Consider the following 18,496-nt stretch of genomic DNA (forward strand, 5'->3'; position numbering starts at 1 on the left):
TACTAAAACACTGAGGGTACAGTATATTAATATTTGGAACATAATAGTATAGTTACTATGCATCACAATCATAGTAACTAGTTCTTATTTCTGGATTTCTGATTCTGAATTGAAACAAAAGTTGAACTTACTCTAAATATTTATTTAAGTGCTCAATTCAAAAGTACGCGAATGTGGCAAAACGTGTAGCGTTAGTTCCCTTTGGTGCAACCTTACTTATGTCAAATGTATGTCATTTTCATGTTACATAGCCAAAACCCCAAAATACAGGGATACACTTGATTCTGCACCTGATATAAAGACACAACTCTTTCTAATATTAAGGTGATATGTGATCAAAAGATGCAAAAACAATGTTCCCACAAAATGTTCATTATTTTAATTTTCCATGGGATGTTTTTTATTAATATCAAATTTATAAAAACAGTAAGTTTAAGTATATTTTCCCATAATATTCAATTAAATAATTTCCATAAAATAATTCTAAGATTTAAGGACAGCTCTTTATTGAACAAATCTCCCCTTACTATTTTTGCACACCAGAAGGACATTCAACATCATTCTTTTGGCTATTGTTTTGAGCTTGTACCTAATTTCTATCTTTTCATCTTAATCATTCGGCTACAAACCATAATAATGATAACATTGCTTTATTAGCCCTATACAATTTCTTGCATTAGGAACTTGTCTTTTTGCATACCCCAGCTTGCTCTCCATGAGATACAGACATACAGACAGGGAGAGAAGCTTGGGGTCAGAGCACAGGGTCAGCCATTGTACAGCACCCCTGGAGCAGCTGGGGTTAAGGGCCTTGCTCAGGGGCCCAAGAGAGTAGGATTCCTCTGCCGGCTGAAGGATTTGAACCGGTAACCTTCCAGTCACAGGCACAGATCATTAGCCACAGAGCCACCGCTCCGCCCCGTCCATCCAGGGGAATATTGGTTCATTCAGATAATTTTCCTACATTCTTCCCTCTTTGTGATTCTTTGTATTTTGAAAAAAACAAAAGAAATCCCCAAATTTAAAACTCTTTTAAATCAGTTTTTGGGCATGACACACCCACTCACCAGCACAATATGTAGATGTTGTATCAATATGTTCAAAATCCAGTAGTGTTGGAATTTTCTCATTTGTGGCCACCTTAATCGGGGAAATGCAGCTCTTTAATTTATGCTCTATTCTTTTATTGTTGCAGATCTAAATAATGGCAGCCTTTGTCTGGGATAAGGCTATTCACTGACTGTTTTAATGTTCTAAATGTTGTTTAACTGTTTACGAGTTTAGGGTACTATTCTTATCAGAAACATGTTCCACTCTAGCAAATGTGAATACAACAACTGTGTGAATACAGTTTAGTAAAACTTCCACTCTAAATCACTCTTCTTTTCTTCAGTCTACTTGTCAAAATGAAAGAAATTACATCAGTGAAAGAGACCAAAATATTCCAAATTCAATCTCATTGTAAAAAATACCAAAATGTCTTTTATTTTTTACTAGGGAGAGTATAGTGTGAGTACTCTTTTGGGGGCGTTACAAAGAAATATGTTGCTTGATGCAATGGAATGCTACATAATTTTAAATACAGTAGCTTCTGATGCATTCCAAAGTGCTTTACAGAAACCGAACAACTTACTACATATAAGCAAAAACACCCTACAGTTATCAGCAGTTGCAAAATAACAAAATAAAACAGTCCATTATTCCACAATAACGGACTCAGCCAGAGTCAATTGAGAGCCAACCTGCTTTGCCAAAGGGCCAGGATCCCTGGTTTGGTTCCAAGAACTCAGGACAGTGATGTCACTGTACAAAAGTCACAGTAATGAGCCTTAAAAGGCACCTGGTGAGCTACACATAAAATAAACCTGTGGCCATCGCCGGGGATATCAATCTGATTCCTATCAAAGGAAAATTCCAAAGTCAATTCCAAAGTCACCCAGAAGTGTCAGTACCTGGAAAGGATCAGTTGACACCTCACATGACACAGCAGGAAAGCGCCCACCGTAAACAAAATGAATTGCAGGACCCAAGTCGGTGCATTGCATCGTGCTTTGCCAGGGGTATTGTCACATTTGAAGCCTAAGGCTCACATTAACTGGCTATGCCACTGTGAAAATAAACGGGCTTCATTTTTAACATTTTAAAATACGGAGTGGAATATGTTTGTGCTGAATAAATAAAATGAATGAGACACTCTCTTCAACACTCATGACTCCAAAGAAAAATGGAGCTGAACTTGTTAGGTGGAAGGAACAGGCCAGCATAGAACCTAGGCCTGTTCCTCATACAAAGGCCTTATAGAACCCATCAGACCCTACAAAGAGATTGCAGATTGAGTTTGAGTTTCCAGGGCGTTCAGACACATGGAGTTATTTCTTCATTCTGCATTCCTTGTGCACCAAACCCACATTACAGATAAAGATGTAACAGCAAGCTTCAGCAGACATGTATTTTTTTAAATTGATTTTTTTATGAGTCTAATTAAAATGACGGCATTTGTCTTTTTGGCAAAAGAGCATTCAAATGTTATTTACAGGGAATGAAGACATTGATTTCCAACGCCACAATATGGGCTGGCTGATTGTTTCCCTAACTACAAAATGCATCATATCCCAAAATGAATGAAGCTGTCTGAAGGAAAATTCCTTTGTAGCTTTACTGTCGGTGCTAATCATAAATAACCATGACATCATAAGAGTCTTATCTATGGGGTTGCTGTTACTGATCGATGGCATCACTCTAGTAGTGTAAATAGCTTCTAATGTCCCATCTTCCACTTTCAAATAGGTTCTGATTATTTATGATAGCTGTTAGGTTACAAGTCTGAGCTGTGGACGGGATTTATTTTCTTCTTATTGCTTCTGTAGGTTCCAGGTTGGATGGGGATTGTTTTTATTTAGGATGAGAGACTAGCGTAGGCTGATTGGCATGTCTGGAATCTACCAAACCATTGGGCAGATTCTAATGATGGGATAATGGCTGGACCATTTGTTACTTTGATGACAAAACCTGGCAGCCTATTTTGTGCTTTGGGTTGCTTTTTTCACATCAGTTTGATAGATATGATTAGCAGAAAAATTCTGATAAGGAAGATTTGACAGCTCAGTTCAATTTCTTTGAAAAATCTCATTAATTTTGTTTTTTTTTCCCCTGATGCCCGGATTTTTAAATGAAGCTAAAAGTCTCTCTCTTGCACTTAAAACTTTTAAAATCCTATGTAAACAAACCATGCCCATGGTCAACATTAAATGTCTGTGCTTGTGTGTGAAAAAATACAGAAAACTGATGAAGAATTATGCAACTGTGCTGCACAACCTCAGCACACTATACAATGGCTCTAAGTTTTTACTTCTTTTATGGCCAAAATATATATTATATCACTGCAAATAACGTTCTTTGTTATTTATCTCATAGAATTTTGATGCTTCTGACATTTTATCATTTTAGAAAAAAACCTTATGCAACATTGATTTATTTAAAAAATCCTAGAATTAATCTTACATCTTTACTAATGGCTCCTTCAAACTGTGTGTAACAAGATTTCTCCTGGCAATGTTTTTCTATGACATTGATTAAAATGATTAAACATCATTGACATCCATTCTATATAATTTGCATGGTAAACAGTGCCATTCTCTGCTCGCTGAGTGTCACACATAGAAAGGATACCTTAAACAAAACTGCAGTTTCTGAAAGGTAGCCTTTTAATGTTAAATTTTTAATACACCACTTTTGAACTAAATTCAACACAATATGTAGCGATCGACAAAGAATTGTGTGAAGTTTATAATAGCTAAAATTATCCCAAGGGGACAGTTCTTTTGAATGAAATTTGCATGAAACAGCATGCCCCTGTCCAAGGATACACAACACAATAATAACAACATTGCTATAGTGACAAAACCCTTCACATGTCATTTATAAAATACTATAAAATACCCTTCTAGCTTGTGTGAAAAATGCATTATTAAAAAGTTTAGGGGTAAAAAAATCCTTCAACAGGATTAGGTGCACAAATGATTTAAAATAAAAGGTCCCCTAATAGAGTAAAATGTTGTAATGGGCTACAATTGGGAAAATGCAGGTAGTCATTCACTTACGACAAAATGTCAATCCAAATCAAATTAATACAGCTTCCTGAGACAACAAAGTCTCCAACCACTCTGCCAGAGGGGTCCTACAATTTAATTTAACATGAAAAAACTTAGAAGACGAAGGAAAAACTGTATATCAGTGATATCAGTGGTTCAAATGACCAGATACACTATTCATTAGTATCTGAAATAAAACACATTTTAAACATGTTTAGCATCTTCATCCTTGTTCATGTGAACTGTTCCTTCTTATAAATGGGAAAAAATGAACAGAAATCGCTCTCCTCAAAATGGCACAAGAAAAAGCAAGACAAAGTGAAAGGAAAATCATTGTCTATAATAGATCATCACAAAAAAAATAATTAATATGAGGGAAAAAAAGTAGAAGCGATAAGGGACCGTGTGTTACTCATGATTATATCTCTAACATCCTACCTAGAGAGTTGAGGCTTCAAATCCTAACTACAGACAGCAGTTTCATCCTTCAGCAAAGCACTGTATCCCTACCAGCTCAAATAATGCGTAACAGCATTGTACCCTACAATGCATCATTCATAAGTCATGTACGTCCATCCCCTTATTGTTAAAGAATCCAGAATGACCTCTAACTTGATGAGTTATAAGTTAACTTGATGACTCTAGTTTAGGCATTACTTTAGCTAGTTTAGGAATGATGAGTCTCCATAATTCCTGGAAAATCATTATGACTAAGCAAGACTCTTTGGGTCTGTACAACCAATCTTAAAGGAGCCACGCTCATGCTTCATCCGGTCTTTCCTATTTATCATATGTGTGTTGTTTTGAAATATCCATCCATCCATTTTCTATCAACCTTATCCAATACATGGTCACAGGGGAGCCAGAGCCTATCCTGGAAAGCAGTGGGCACAAGGCAGGATGCACCATGATGGCATGCCAGCCCATCACGGGGTACACACAGACAGAACAACACACACAAGCTCACACCAGAAGCCAGTTAAAATAAGATAAGATAAGATCACTTTATTGGCCATATACAATTTCTTGTATTAGGAATTTGTCTTTTCACATACCCCAACTTGCTCTCCATGAGACACACAGACAGGAAGAGAAGCTGGGGGTCAAAGCGCAGGGTCAGCCACTTATATGGCACCCCTGGAGCAGTTGGGGTTAAGGGTCTTGCTCAGGGGCCCAATGGAATAGGATTCCTCTGCTGGCCGCAGGATACGAACCGGCAACCTTCCAGCCACAGAGCCACTGCACCGCTCTAAACTATCAGTATGTCTTTGGACGGTAGGAGGAAACCCATGCAAACACTGGGAGAACATACAAACTCCACGCAGATAGTCCACTGTTTAAAATAGCAGATAGCAGACAGCCACTCATTTTTTTAAATATTTCATTTATATATAGAAAACAATCTGAACACCACTTCAGTTTGCCTTTTTTCCCCCACATGGAAGTGGCTAAACTCCCAGCAATGAAACAAGCTGCTGAAATACAGTAGTGCTTTTCATGTGTAACACAAAACCATTTATACCATTTCCAGCTGGCTGCTGATGCACTTTTAATGTCTGATTTAGACTGGACAAGCCTTTTTCTAATATCTACAACATGCGATTCAAACTGTTTCCCCCACTTTAACAGTATAAGTAATACCGCTTGTACAGAATGTGAAACGCTGAGTAATAAAACTATGCTTGAAAGCTGAGTAATAAAACTAAGTCTGAAAGAAAAGAATATCTCTTGATAAATTAACACAGCAAAAGTCTGAAATGTGAGCACGAACTGTTTATAGTTCCTCCTTTAAGATAATATTCTGAAAGGGAAAAAAAGGTCTTTACAAACCTTTTACAAAGCTGGTATTACTATGCATGATTCAAAGAAATAAAACATTACAGAAACTGCAGCAGCTAACTCTAAGTGGAGTTATAAGATTACAATAAACAGTGATGAGACTGGGCAATCAGCCAAGCAAGTGATTCAGATTTTAAAAAGAGATATTAAGCAGTATTTTATAATAATACAGATATATGATATATCCGTGGAACTGGCAGCAAACTCCAACAGGGGTCAAAAAGCATTATTTTTTTACACATTTAAGAAAAATGTGCCCACAGAAGTGTGAGATACCTCTTCCCCGCGAGTCTTTGCATGTAAGAGTATCACTCTCTTCTCCACTATAGCATACTTTGGCCTTAGTTTATTTGCCTTTCTCCACATCTCTTGTAAACCTCAACAACCTCAAAGGAGAAGAGCTGGCTGCCCAGACCTGACAATAGCTTTTTTGTCACATCCAGGAACTGGTAGCTGTTCAGGAAGTGGGGCCTGGTCCAGCCTGCCGATGCCAGGGGTGGATGATTTATTGCTCAGTGTCCTCCATGGCAGTTGGACTCCTTCCCGCTGTCACTCACAGCCTGTAAAGATCCTATCCGAAAGAAGAGGTTCCCCTCCGTTCTAAAGAGATTACAATGCTTGTCATAAAGTGTCTTTGAGGAAAGGGAAACGGGTATGAAAATGGGCAAAGAAAAGAAACAATCAGAAGACGAGAGAAGATGGATGTTCTGTAACCTTTTCTCAGAGACCCATTTCTTCCACTTTTTCTCCTGTCTTTAGCCGGGTTTTGTTTTGCCTGATGACAAAGCGTAATAGCTTGATAAATTGATTTTGCAAGTCTCTTTCTCATCTCTTGAGAAGACGCTAACTCGTTAGGACTTCAGAGGGCTTTGGGAGGCAGGAGACAACAATTAGTTTGTTGGAGATGTCAGAAAGTAGCCACAAAGTTTTGCCAGGAGAAATCCTTTCTGACGGATTGTAGCTGACAATGTTGGCAGCTAGCAGGAAAAAAAATGAGAGACTCCCTAAGAATCTTTCGAGCAGAGGAACATTTGGGATGAATTAACCCTTATCTCCGAGTACGGCTGAACAAAGTCACACGCAGACTACCTGCTGTAGATGAAATCCTACAGTAGTATGACTGCAAAAAATACACAAATAAAAACTGTTACAGGAAACAAAAGCCTAACTCTTCTACTTCCCTTCCCCAGTGACTAATTGTCTAAATAAAATGCTTGACTGTCTATCACTATGCAGAAATTAAAAACCTGTATTTTGTGCAATATTATCCACTTTGGCTGGTAAATCCCTAGATATAAAGGATTACGTTTAATCAGTGGACACCATGAATTTATACAGAAAATAATTATTCAGACAGAGTAGACTAACAGGTGTAGCTAACTTAACAGAAGAATTGGAAAAATATGCAAATTTAACACATACAATCCAGGTCAAAACCTTTTCTCTTCATGAAAGAGCCAGAATATCAACTGCGATTAAAGAAAAACATTGCAATTGAACAATAAAGATATAATATCTTACACACCTTATTTTAAATCAAAACTATATAGCACAAAATACAGTCATTGACAAAAAGAGTATTCATACTCTTGAATTGGGGTACAAACATTTCTAAAGCTTTTAGATGAGTAGTTTTACCCACCTGCCTGTGAAAGAACCATAGTTTTCTTTCAAACTGAAAGCTTTCCTGAAATCAGTGGTTTCTTTCAGATCCACCCTTAACAACCTCACTCAAAGATTACAAGACGCTAAACTGTTACATTGTTGGAACGACCACTATACATGAAACGCAGCCTATACATTTAGAACTCTCTCCCTATTCTCCACATAAACCTGAGTTCTTGCTCTGGAAACATTCTTTGTGCTAATAGAATGCTTTCAAATTCTGGAATTATGCATGCCCATCTATTTTTAATTTTGGCATACATTCTTGATAAGACGTTAATACCTCCATCCAAATAGAAGCCCTTCTTGTTCTGATTTGCTATTCTGCTATGAACTGTTCTCCTAGGTTTTGCCAAAATCATTCAGTCAACCTTGAATATACAGACCAAGGTTGTTATGTACTCTTTGACCAGTCCTGCCACAGATAAGGAAAGAATTTTGCTTTCTTTGTGTAATTTGACAACTAGATTTGTGAGCTACATATCATGTTCTTTAGTCCTGCTCCATTGTAAGATCGCTTATTGACTTGGCTGGCATGCTTGTTGACTAAGTACAGTGTAGCGCCTCATTCCAGTATTTTAGCGATCCATTCGAAATCTGTTGTTTGTAGAGGAAAATTCTCATGTACAGTATAAGTTCTCTTTAGTTGTAGTATTGTTTCTGTGTACCTTTCTTTAAATTAAAGTATATGATTTAATTTCTGTTGTGTGCAAAAGGGTAAATATCTTTGTGAATGAATATAGTGCCTAGTATACCAAAACTGCATGAAAATGTGCATAAAACTCAAGTTAATAGTTTGCAGGACAACTTCTGCCTTCAGGCTCATATTTATATATTTTACTAAATAAAAGTGAAGGGATCCAACAGGTACTTCTATGTATTAAGAAGAAAAATAAGGATATAAGAGGATGACATAGTGATGAGCAAAAGTGGTGACTGTGGACTTGAAATGCTGCTGGTGTAAAAATAGTGACTTCTACATAACGTTTGCAAGCGATTGCTATCATATGGAGCAAATTAGGACATTATGAGATAATCACATGCTTTCAAAGTTCATGCCTTAATACATTTCTAGAGCCTCTGTTTTATATCTGATCCACATAATATGCTCATATTCAATTTATTATTGAATAATTGGAAATGTAATATGGTGTTTTTCATGTCGGGGTCTGAATGTGAGTGTAATTTAGCTCTTAACCTGGTAATTAGGTTTAATGATGCCCGTATTTCACTTACCTTTAAAGTACAACCATTTGTTTAAAGAATAACCTGTCTTAAGTACAAAAAGGGAGCTTTATCCTCAGTAGTTGGTGCTTTCCCCCTACCAAAAGCCACTAACTCACCCCCTCTCCCCAAAGTCCTCCCTTTTTTCATCACATGTGGATGGAAAAAAATTAGAGACTGCTCCAATTTTCCAAGGTATCAAATCGAAAGGGCCTCTGTGGCTGTGGGCTGGCACATCCTGACTCACATACGGCTGGCAAATAAAAGGTGGGCAGCCATCCTATTCAGCACTTACTTAATTTACTGCTCATTAGGCGAATGCAGCTAGGGCAGCAAGCAAACGAGTATCACAGAGGAAAAAATAAATAAAATCCCATTTTCTTCCATACTGTGCAGTCACACCATTCTGCATTGATTAAAAAGACATCACAAAACTAGGAATGTCTCCAGATGTAAATGAACTAGTCAGCTATGTCAGCTAAAGTTAGGTGAATTTCTGCACCACTATGTCTCAAAATATAGTGTAATGGCAACTTATTTTACTTGTTTTCTTGAAATATTAAAGTCGATGTTCAGGTATATGACTTCATTTATGTAAAGTAAATGACATATATAGATTATGTATTTATTTTCAGTTTTATCTCTATTGATTACTAGTCATTATATTACCCACAGATTGCTGTTCCACATGTAACATTTACAATTGAGGTGTGTTTTGTCTATTTCTCTACAGGTCTGTTTTTGTTAAGTAGCAACAGATGTGTCATATCCTAACATGCACCTAAAGGCTCAGATACTGTAGGTCTGCTTTCAGACCAGATCTCCTCCTGCACTGAGTGAAATGGACACAAAAATGTTTAACATAAGACAAAGAAGACCCTTCGTGATTGCTACACTCAATTATTGCTCCCATTTATTTATTTGAACTTACTAGTCATGCTATGCCACAAACAAGAAAGCTACCAAACCTTGGCAGCAATTTACAGACAGAACCTCAACCCCAAATCGTTTCATCCAGCTACAGAAGACGCATTTGGAACTGATTACATGGCAGCACTAGGTCTTGATTAGTAATATACACAAATTTAAATGTGTATGCCTTAGACCTTGAGTTTAAAGTAAATCTGTAAACACTTAAAAGTCTCCACCTTAATGCTTCAAGGCTCAAATCGCCTTCTGAATCACTTTGTTCATTCTGCCTAGACTTTTTGTTTTGTTATTACTTATTTTATGTCAATTTGCATGCTTAGCTACTTTTGTTTGTGGATTCACTCTTGTCATAATATGAAATAATGCAGAAAACCAAGACCAGCAGCTACCAAATTCACATGCTTTTTCTTTGTCAAGTACTGACTGTTTTACGCGATGACCTTTATTGACTATTAAGGCACTTCCAACCTACAAAACTGTATTTAGTAAAGCAATCTTCAATCTTCTATTGAATTTTTTGACCGAACTGTTGCAGAATCTTGTTCAGTAGAAGAACAATTCAAGTTTTTTTTTCTGCTTAGCCGGTATAACCTGAACTTTGCCATTATGAGCATCTTAAGAAGACAAAGGAGTGCTCCAAAGCACATGTGCAGTTTAGTAGTAGTACAGCAGAGATAAAGCCCCGCTTCATTCCGTTAATGCACTGCACTGGAGAGTTGCTGAAGCTCCACAGCACAACAGGGGCCTTTTGCATTTCAAGTGTTCAAAGTCTGGGCTGCACCCCTGAGAGCCACAAATTGAGAGAGATTAATTCAGTGCTCTCGCACCCCTCATTACCAGCAGAGCTGAAGCAGGTCAAATACAAGTTAATCTCCTGAATTCCAGTTTTATTCATGGATGTGAAAACATCTATTACTTTTTGACAAGCAAATGTCTACGGTTATAGGCAGGGGGACGTTTCCTAAGAAATAAAGAATGGGGCAGCTGTATGGAGTATGAATGGAGAGGAAAATGAAGGAGGTCTTCAAAAACTGTTTTTTTATCGAGAGTATTTTTCTATTATGCTTTTCTTGGCTATAAAATAAGACACCCAGAAGGGCGAAGAATGAAATAACGAATGCAAGGCAACGTCTTTGAGGAAAAGAGTGTCTTTTGACATTAAAAAAATACTAAGATTGCCTTTTGAAGAGATAAAAACTGCAGTGCACAAAGAAGGAATTACCAAGTAGCTAAATCACATTTTAACGGGGCAAAGAATAGAATATTTAATCATATTTTATTTATCACATTTGTCAGACATAATTTATTTTTAATTATTATTATTATTTATTTTTGATACTCTGGAATGTTCATACTTAAACACTTCTAAATTAAACAAAGAAACTTTAAGTCTAAAATTACTGTAATGGCTAGAGGATTTGGAAAAATACAGTATCAGCACCTGAATCTCCCAAATATGGGGGTATCCGTTTTTTCCTTAAAGGTATTTTTGCAATTGGCACTGGCATTTGTGGAGGAGAGCAAATTAGGGGCTATTCACTTGTGTTTGCATTATTATGACCACAAACAGAAACAGTGGTTTTGTAAGGTAGTATTAGTCCTTGATTATTTTCGTTAACCGGTACTTAGATTTACTGCTTAGGTAATGTGATATGACTTCCAGTTAACCACTTCTGTGACTCCTGCAGGAAAACAAGGACAAAGTTACAATTCCCACTCCATACCAAGCCAATAAAACTTCATGCTGTTTTTCTTCAAAATGAATGTGTTTTTCTCACTCACATTGTACATGCATTTGGAAACAATCAAGTGCTTATTTAAAAAAGGAACCCCAAGATAAGGTATCTGTGAGTTGCACACTTGGGTAATTGATCACATTTGTTTCCTGTACATGGTTTAAGCGTCTCTCCTTTTTTCTCTCTCTCTCTAGCGTGTATGTGAGTACGAGCATGTGTGAGGGTATGTAAGTGGCCGGTTTGTTCTTTTGGCATGGTTCTGATTACCCTCTGCTACCCTCTGCCTTGTTAGCCCAAGAATGTTCTACTGCATGGAGTGAATGCAGAACTGGGGTCTGTTTCAGAGACTCCCCTAATGTGCAGTGGTAGTTTTCTGTTCTTTAGCACACCAGGCTGCCCAACTCAGGAGACCTGCCTTGGGCTGGAGCACAGCCTGGTTGCTAGGCCTGTCTTGTCTATATTGGGATTGTTTACACAAGAAAGCTTGTGTAGTGTAACATTAGGTGAAATATATGGGATAGCTCAGAACTGCTGATGTAGGATGCTGAAGCCTCCACTGACAGAGGAGAAAAGTAGGAAACTTGAGTTAGAAAATGACCTTCTGCTGGTGAGACATTCAGTATTAAAAAATAATAAAATAAGTTTATTTGACAACTTTCCGGGCAATATCTGTCTCTATTGTAATCTTACAAATCATAAAGATAGCAGAATAGATGCAATTCATACAGCAGTGTTCCTTTGGTGAGAAAAGCAAAAATAATGTATTCAATCAAGTACACATTCCAAATGGTGCAAATATGGATGTGAATACACTGATTACAAGTGGTAAATTGCACCATTTTAAAGCAATTTAACTGAAAAGAATCAGGAACACCTCAATCATTTAAATATGTCTTTTATCTCAAGTTTGTGCAAGCCACTAATCCAATCTGTGAAATAAACTTTAATCATAGCCTTTCTTGAAAATAACTAGAAATTCATTGTTTTTGGCAGAGAGGTTCTGTTCAACTGCGTAAACTTTCTCACTGTCCAAAGATTCATTAAATTCATGCATTTAATGTTTGTTAAATTAATGCACAGCTAGAACTGCAAGAAACACAGAAAAACACATCTGTGACGTTATTTAACAGGGTCTTCATTTTGCATCATGCGCCACATAAACAGAATTCTAGTTTATTAGAAAAAGTCAATCATCCAGAATTGCAGTTTATTATTCATTGAGGTTTCCTTCCTTTTTATTCAGGCTCTGAATATCAGATCCTAGTCACACTTTAACTTCCATCCACTTCTGCAAAGACAATAGACGTCTTATAAAGCAGTTAAAAATCCGCCCCCCTCCCCCCAAAAAAACAAACAGACGCATTAAAACACCCAGAGCTCTCAAATATCCTCTCAAATACATATGCTAGTCTTTGTAAACACTTTTGATATTTCTTTTTATTTTATACCTAATAACACTGCATAGAGATTTTGTATTTTCCTCGACTGGTCAGGGAGATTATCCATATTTGCCTTAAGTTATGTTTCAAACAAATACTTTTATGATGCGTGACACTGTTTTGTATTTACCAGAATAAAAACGTTGTGCGATGTGTCATTTGGTGAGACAGAACACCAAGCAGCAAACATTGCTTCACAGTACCCCACTTGTTTCCTTGCGTCAACTTGCGTCAACCTTAACATGTCAAAAAAACAGTTTTAGTGGATAAAACAGGAAAGCTGGAACCGAATCTGTTCCTAGTGGTCTGAAAATGCCAGGGTTAAAAACTAAACTAACAAAGAATCTAGACAGGGCCGTCCAATTTTAGGGCATCTTTCCTTATACACATGCAATCCTATAGAAACCCTGATTTTCTTGTAAGATTCAGCATGATATGCATTGTCCGCAAACATTCCTTTCAGCAAAACGGTGTGCATGGATAGGTCTAACATTAATAGTATAAATAAGCCTCCTGTGGAGCCTTTTTCTTACAGGTGAAAGCCTTTGCAGTCCTGGTATTCTCTTTTGACCTAATAAGGTCACTGACCTTTCAAGCCCTTTAACTTCCCCACCTAATCTTTATTTCCTTCACCTATCATTTTTCTCGGGGATGCACCCTCCACTTCTTAATTTCGCCAATGTCCGCTTTTGTCCTTTCACAATTCACTTTGACTTTGTTCAATTAGTTAACCTAGCTTCCTTTCCCCTTTCAGACCTCTTGAAGAAGAAAAAAAAAAAGAGAAAGAAAGAGGGCCAGGCCGAAAGCGAGAGGCTTGTTTTCTTCTGAGTGTTGAATGGAGGGAGAAAGACTTCGAACTGCTTGAGGAAATTACACTTTTCTCGCTCTGCCTTGTTTGTCCATTCCCATCTGACATGAGACACTACTAGCAGTCCAATAAATACCTTATAAAATTATAATAAAACATGGATGGTCAATGCTGATGCTCAGGTATAATCTTAGAGGAAGTTCTTTGCGTACAAGGTACAAGGTTCTCTCAGGACAACAAGAATGAGCGAGCGAATTCGTATTTGTGCTATTACTGCAACTACTCGCAAAGCAGTATATGTCTATATGATTTGTCTGGAATAAACAAACAAAATAACCTGGGGAATGTTTAATTAGAATTGTTCTTTTTAAATAAACCTCCTCATCACTGAAAAGCAGGACTTCCAGCCAATGGGCCCCAGGAGACCATAATTCCAGATCTGCACAGTCTCCACCTGTAGCTGGACACCGATTGCATCCCACTGCAGTGAATTAGCACTCTAAGCTGATTAGGGCTGCTAGGCACAGCTCTATTTTATTGACACAATAAGGGGGGACAGAGAGGGGTCTGAAATGAGAAAATCATTTCCATGCTGACCGAATTAACAGAACAAAAGAGCTCTTTCCACTTGCAGCATTCAATTTGTTGAAAAAGGCAAGCCACTTAATGGATCACAATACCGACTAGACAGATGAAATTTAATACACCAGCTTAGCTCTAATTACAAATAAAAATCATGGTGATAACGAGGAGATAATAAATATTATCTTGAACATATAGCTTCAAGACTTTACATTTGCGGGCACATTTTCCAAAATCTCTATGAACATTTCCAGCTGATGTGATGATGCATTTAAAACCAATTATATATCTTTAATATACATGTACTGTCATTTAAACTAACATAAAAAGATCTATCACTGCTGTTTGATGCAGGTTACTGTATATAAGTGCTGAAGTAAAAAAAAACTACTTTATGACATTTAAGAGACCAGCATTTCCTGTGTAAAGGTATAATTGCAGTAAAAGATAATTGTTCGAAGAAAAGTTGTCATTCTTATTCAATAGCTTTTAATCACTATTGCAAACACATTATTATATATAAACACAAGGTGTCTTCTACATTAAAGAAATGCAAATGCAACATATTTTAAAGGAATTGATCTTTTAAGTGCAATTTTCGTTAATTTAGACCTGTTCTCAAGATGATATGTATAAACTGAAAATGTTAACAATCTGTAATGCTTTTTTCATTAAATTTGAAATTAGTTACTTTGTCTCTGCCAAAAGGCTTGCATTCTTAATTTTTCAGTTTGAGTACATAAAAATATGTACTGTATTGCGTTCTAAAAACCTGACGTATCCAATGTGGCACAGCACAGGAGCTGCCAGGTTTATTTGTCTACCGCCATTGTCTCCTGAATCCTTTGATTTGATACGATACATGCTACACCAAGAAGAGAAAAGGCACGAACTGCCTTTTAAATAACCATTCCCTTTTCATTTTTTAAAAGTATTTGTCACCTTATTTCAGAAACATAAAGGAAAGGAGATCTGGATTCGTTTCTTTTCTTCAAGGAGTTTTTTTTTTCTTTTTCACGGGGGTAGACCCAAGACGAGAAAGCACATGCACTTGAGAATTCATATATTTCACTAAAAATCAACTTAGTGTCACTTCGCAGACAGCTCGTCACAATTCTCCAACCGGGCCTGTGTCTCGGACAGTGCCGGAACATCTGCATTCATTCAGTACAAGGGCTTAGCTGAAAACAAAAAAAATAAGCCTCCCCTCGAAATATTCCTTCGTTCCGTCTAAATCTTGACATGGCATCTGAATTTTTGAATCACAAAACACTTTAGAGGTTCTGGTACCTATTATCTTCTCTTGGCTTCTCCTTGTCCCTGGATGCTGAAAAATATCACCACTGAAAGTAAGGTAGTCAACAGGCAAGCTTTTTGTGACCTAATCCTTAGGCCCTCATTCATGCTCACTGTTAATCTCTTAATGCATTATAGAAGAGATGGACAAAAGGATCTGAATACCTCAGTTTCTGTCTAGAATGGGAGGAGTTCAGGGTAGAAATTTTTTTTTTAGAAAGCTTAGCTTTTGTAAATTCAAAAATGGTCTCATAAGCCAAATTCACAGTTTTTTTTTTCTTTCCAGAATAATATTTTCCCCTGAATATTAGGCACATTCACTTTCTTATTCAATTTGAAGATGCAACGAAACAGGACATGTTACTGCACAACAACCTACAAAATCAAAGGTGTCACACACAAGAATGGCAATCTGTCCCCTGACAAGGGTTCTCCAGAGATGTACAGTATTCTCAAGAGGAAACGAAATCAGTAGATCACTGTTTTTAAATGTCCACCTTTTACACTGAACATTACATCCTCGTCTGACAGTTTTGTCTAGAGACTTGTGGTAAAAAAATTACAATCCCCAGTTAAACAGCTTCTATTAAGAAAAAATCAAGATTACACTTTTCTTTTCCTTTTAAAACGGGTAGATCTTCTCTAATCATTAGGTCTTCAACATTCCAACTGTCTTACCTCTCTTATATTTTCTACCAAATAAGTTAACTGTCTTATTATACACATTTCTTTGTACTCTATACACATTTGGACTTTCAGAAACATACAAGCAAAAATAATAAATACAAAATATGTTTGTTGATATAAATCCCCAATTCACCATTAGTTATGATATGAAAAAAATGAGAGCCAATGACTTGAAGAATGCTTGTATTTCTCACGTACACATTCAAATCTATTAAAAAACGAAAACCTCATGCAACATAAAACTAACTAGTTTTAACAAGTGCTAGATTTGTATATTTTAGTAGGCGAATATTTATATATTATACATATACATTAGGCTTAATGGAAAATGTGTAAAGTATAGGACATACTATATCAAAAAGGCATATTTTTTAACATTTAAAGTTAACCTTTAAAACACCATATTCAATTATTGAGACATCCTGTATTGTGTGAAGTTTCCTGGACTAGTCTTGAATCTCAATTTCTTTGAGGTCTACTCCGTACTGCGTTGTTTAACATTAGTACTTCCTGAGCCTCATTTTGTCAATATTTAGCTGATTAAATGAAGACTTTCAGAGAAAACCAGGGGCAACCTTTTCCTTTTTTCTCAAATTGCCCAGATTTCCTCGTCTGCTTTCCCTTGCCTCTATCACTTTGACAAATGGCACTTGTTCTAATTCTCTGCTGACCAGAACTTTACTCAACTTTTGAGAAATCTCATTCAGAAGGGAAAACAGATTTTGGCCTTGTTTGCTGACTCTAATGAAGACTGTCAAGCCAAATAAACACTTAATATCACTAGAGGCCCTTTCCTCTCTCTAAAGCCTTTTAAATGCTGGTGTGGCTTTTCCAAACTATTTACTGACAAGGAAGGAAAAAAGAAAACTAGAAGAGTGAGAGCTGTTTTGTTTCTGCTGTTTAGCTATGACATCCCTTTCCTGCAGCGTACACTATACTCCTTCACTGCCTGCTCACTCATCAAGGCACACCTTTGTCTTACTTCATCGGCCATGGCGGTGCTTTCGACCTCTGACCCCAGAAACTAGTCATAGTCTTCCTGAACTTTATTGCCTGTTAATAGACTACTGGCATTCTTTTCACTGCTCACAGAAATAGGGGAGAGACATTTAACTGAAAAGACTCACACAGCTGTACATTGAAAGGCACATTTGGGACAGAAATTCGGCAAGACCCTGGACTGGAGTAGATTTTTATGTCTGAGGAGCTTTGTGAATTCTTCACGGATTTGTGCGTCTCCAAACAAATGGAAAGTCGGACATGATTTACAGGAACAAAGACATTATAGACTGTTAAATACAATTTATGTATTTCTCTTCTCACTGCAGTTTAACACATAGATAATGGAGATCTACATTTATGCCCAGTGAAGTTAATTTCCATTAGACGACAATACTATGCTGTGGAGGTCGGTTAACTTGAAATCTAATGAATTGTCCCCAAAATGCAGTGATCTGTTGTACAAAATCTGTTTTTATTATACCAAAGATTGAGAAAAAATATTATAGTAGTAGCACGGAACCTTCTCATTTAAATGAGAATGATCCTATTATTAGGGGTGTTAATGCTAAAGAGTCTTCATATTTTGTAATAAGCTGCAAATATCCATCATAGCAGTTATTATTTTAATCATTTATTAGCAGTTATTATTTTGTCTTTACATTTGAAACATCTATTTAGTGTGTTCAATTTTGTTACAAAATAATACATCATGTGTTCACCACATCAAAGGGCCTGACAATCAAAAAGCCTTAGAAATGAAATGTAGGTCCAATTTTTCCTCCTGCATGAGCAGTCAGTCCTTCCCCCTAAAAAGGGGTTATCATGCAAAGATTCTGCCAAACCTGACCTCGCTTACAGATCGAGAAATAAAAACCGTTTTGTCATCATCGACTCTCATTCTCCTTCCACCGCTGTGGGAGAGACAAAGTGAAAGTGCTGTGATTGATATGTCTCATCACGGCAAGGCAGGCACTTCTGACCATGAGAAGATTAGCCAAGAGAATAGCTGTCCTCAAGGGCTGAGTCATAATGCCTTTGCCAGGTGAAAGAGAGCCAGTTGGCAAAGCAATGCGTTCTGAAGATACGTACTGATTATTCTAGCTAAGTTTATTGTTTGGTCAATCTGTTTTGTGTTTTTGTGAGACTACTTCCCATGTCTGCCCAGAGGGCAATATATGGAGTGCATAATGCTTGTCT

At 37.0% G+C, this 18,496-nt stretch overlaps 1 protein-coding gene and 1 long non-coding RNA gene across 13 annotated transcripts in view; both read right to left on the reverse strand.

The window, feature by feature from the left end:
* mecom (MDS1 and EVI1 complex locus) overlaps positions 1-18,496 on the reverse strand; it is a 187,020-nt gene that overhangs the window by 98,164 nt on the left and 70,360 nt on the right. The window lies entirely within an intron of this gene.
* Positions 5,071-7,997, reverse strand: LOC148676661 (uncharacterized). The gene is made up of 2 exons (XR_015928041.1): positions 7,573-7,997; positions 5,071-6,907 (listed from the first exon to the last, which is right to left on the reverse strand). It is a non-coding gene; the product is annotated as an uncharacterized LOC148676661 (long non-coding RNA).

The sequence above is a fragment of the Lepisosteus platostomus genome, chromosome 2, assembly GCF_059453375.1.
Source record: "Lepisosteus platostomus isolate fLepPlt1 chromosome 2, fLepPlt1.hap1, whole genome shotgun sequence".
NCBI lineage: Eukaryota > Metazoa > Chordata > Actinopteri > Semionotiformes > Lepisosteidae > Lepisosteus > Lepisosteus platostomus.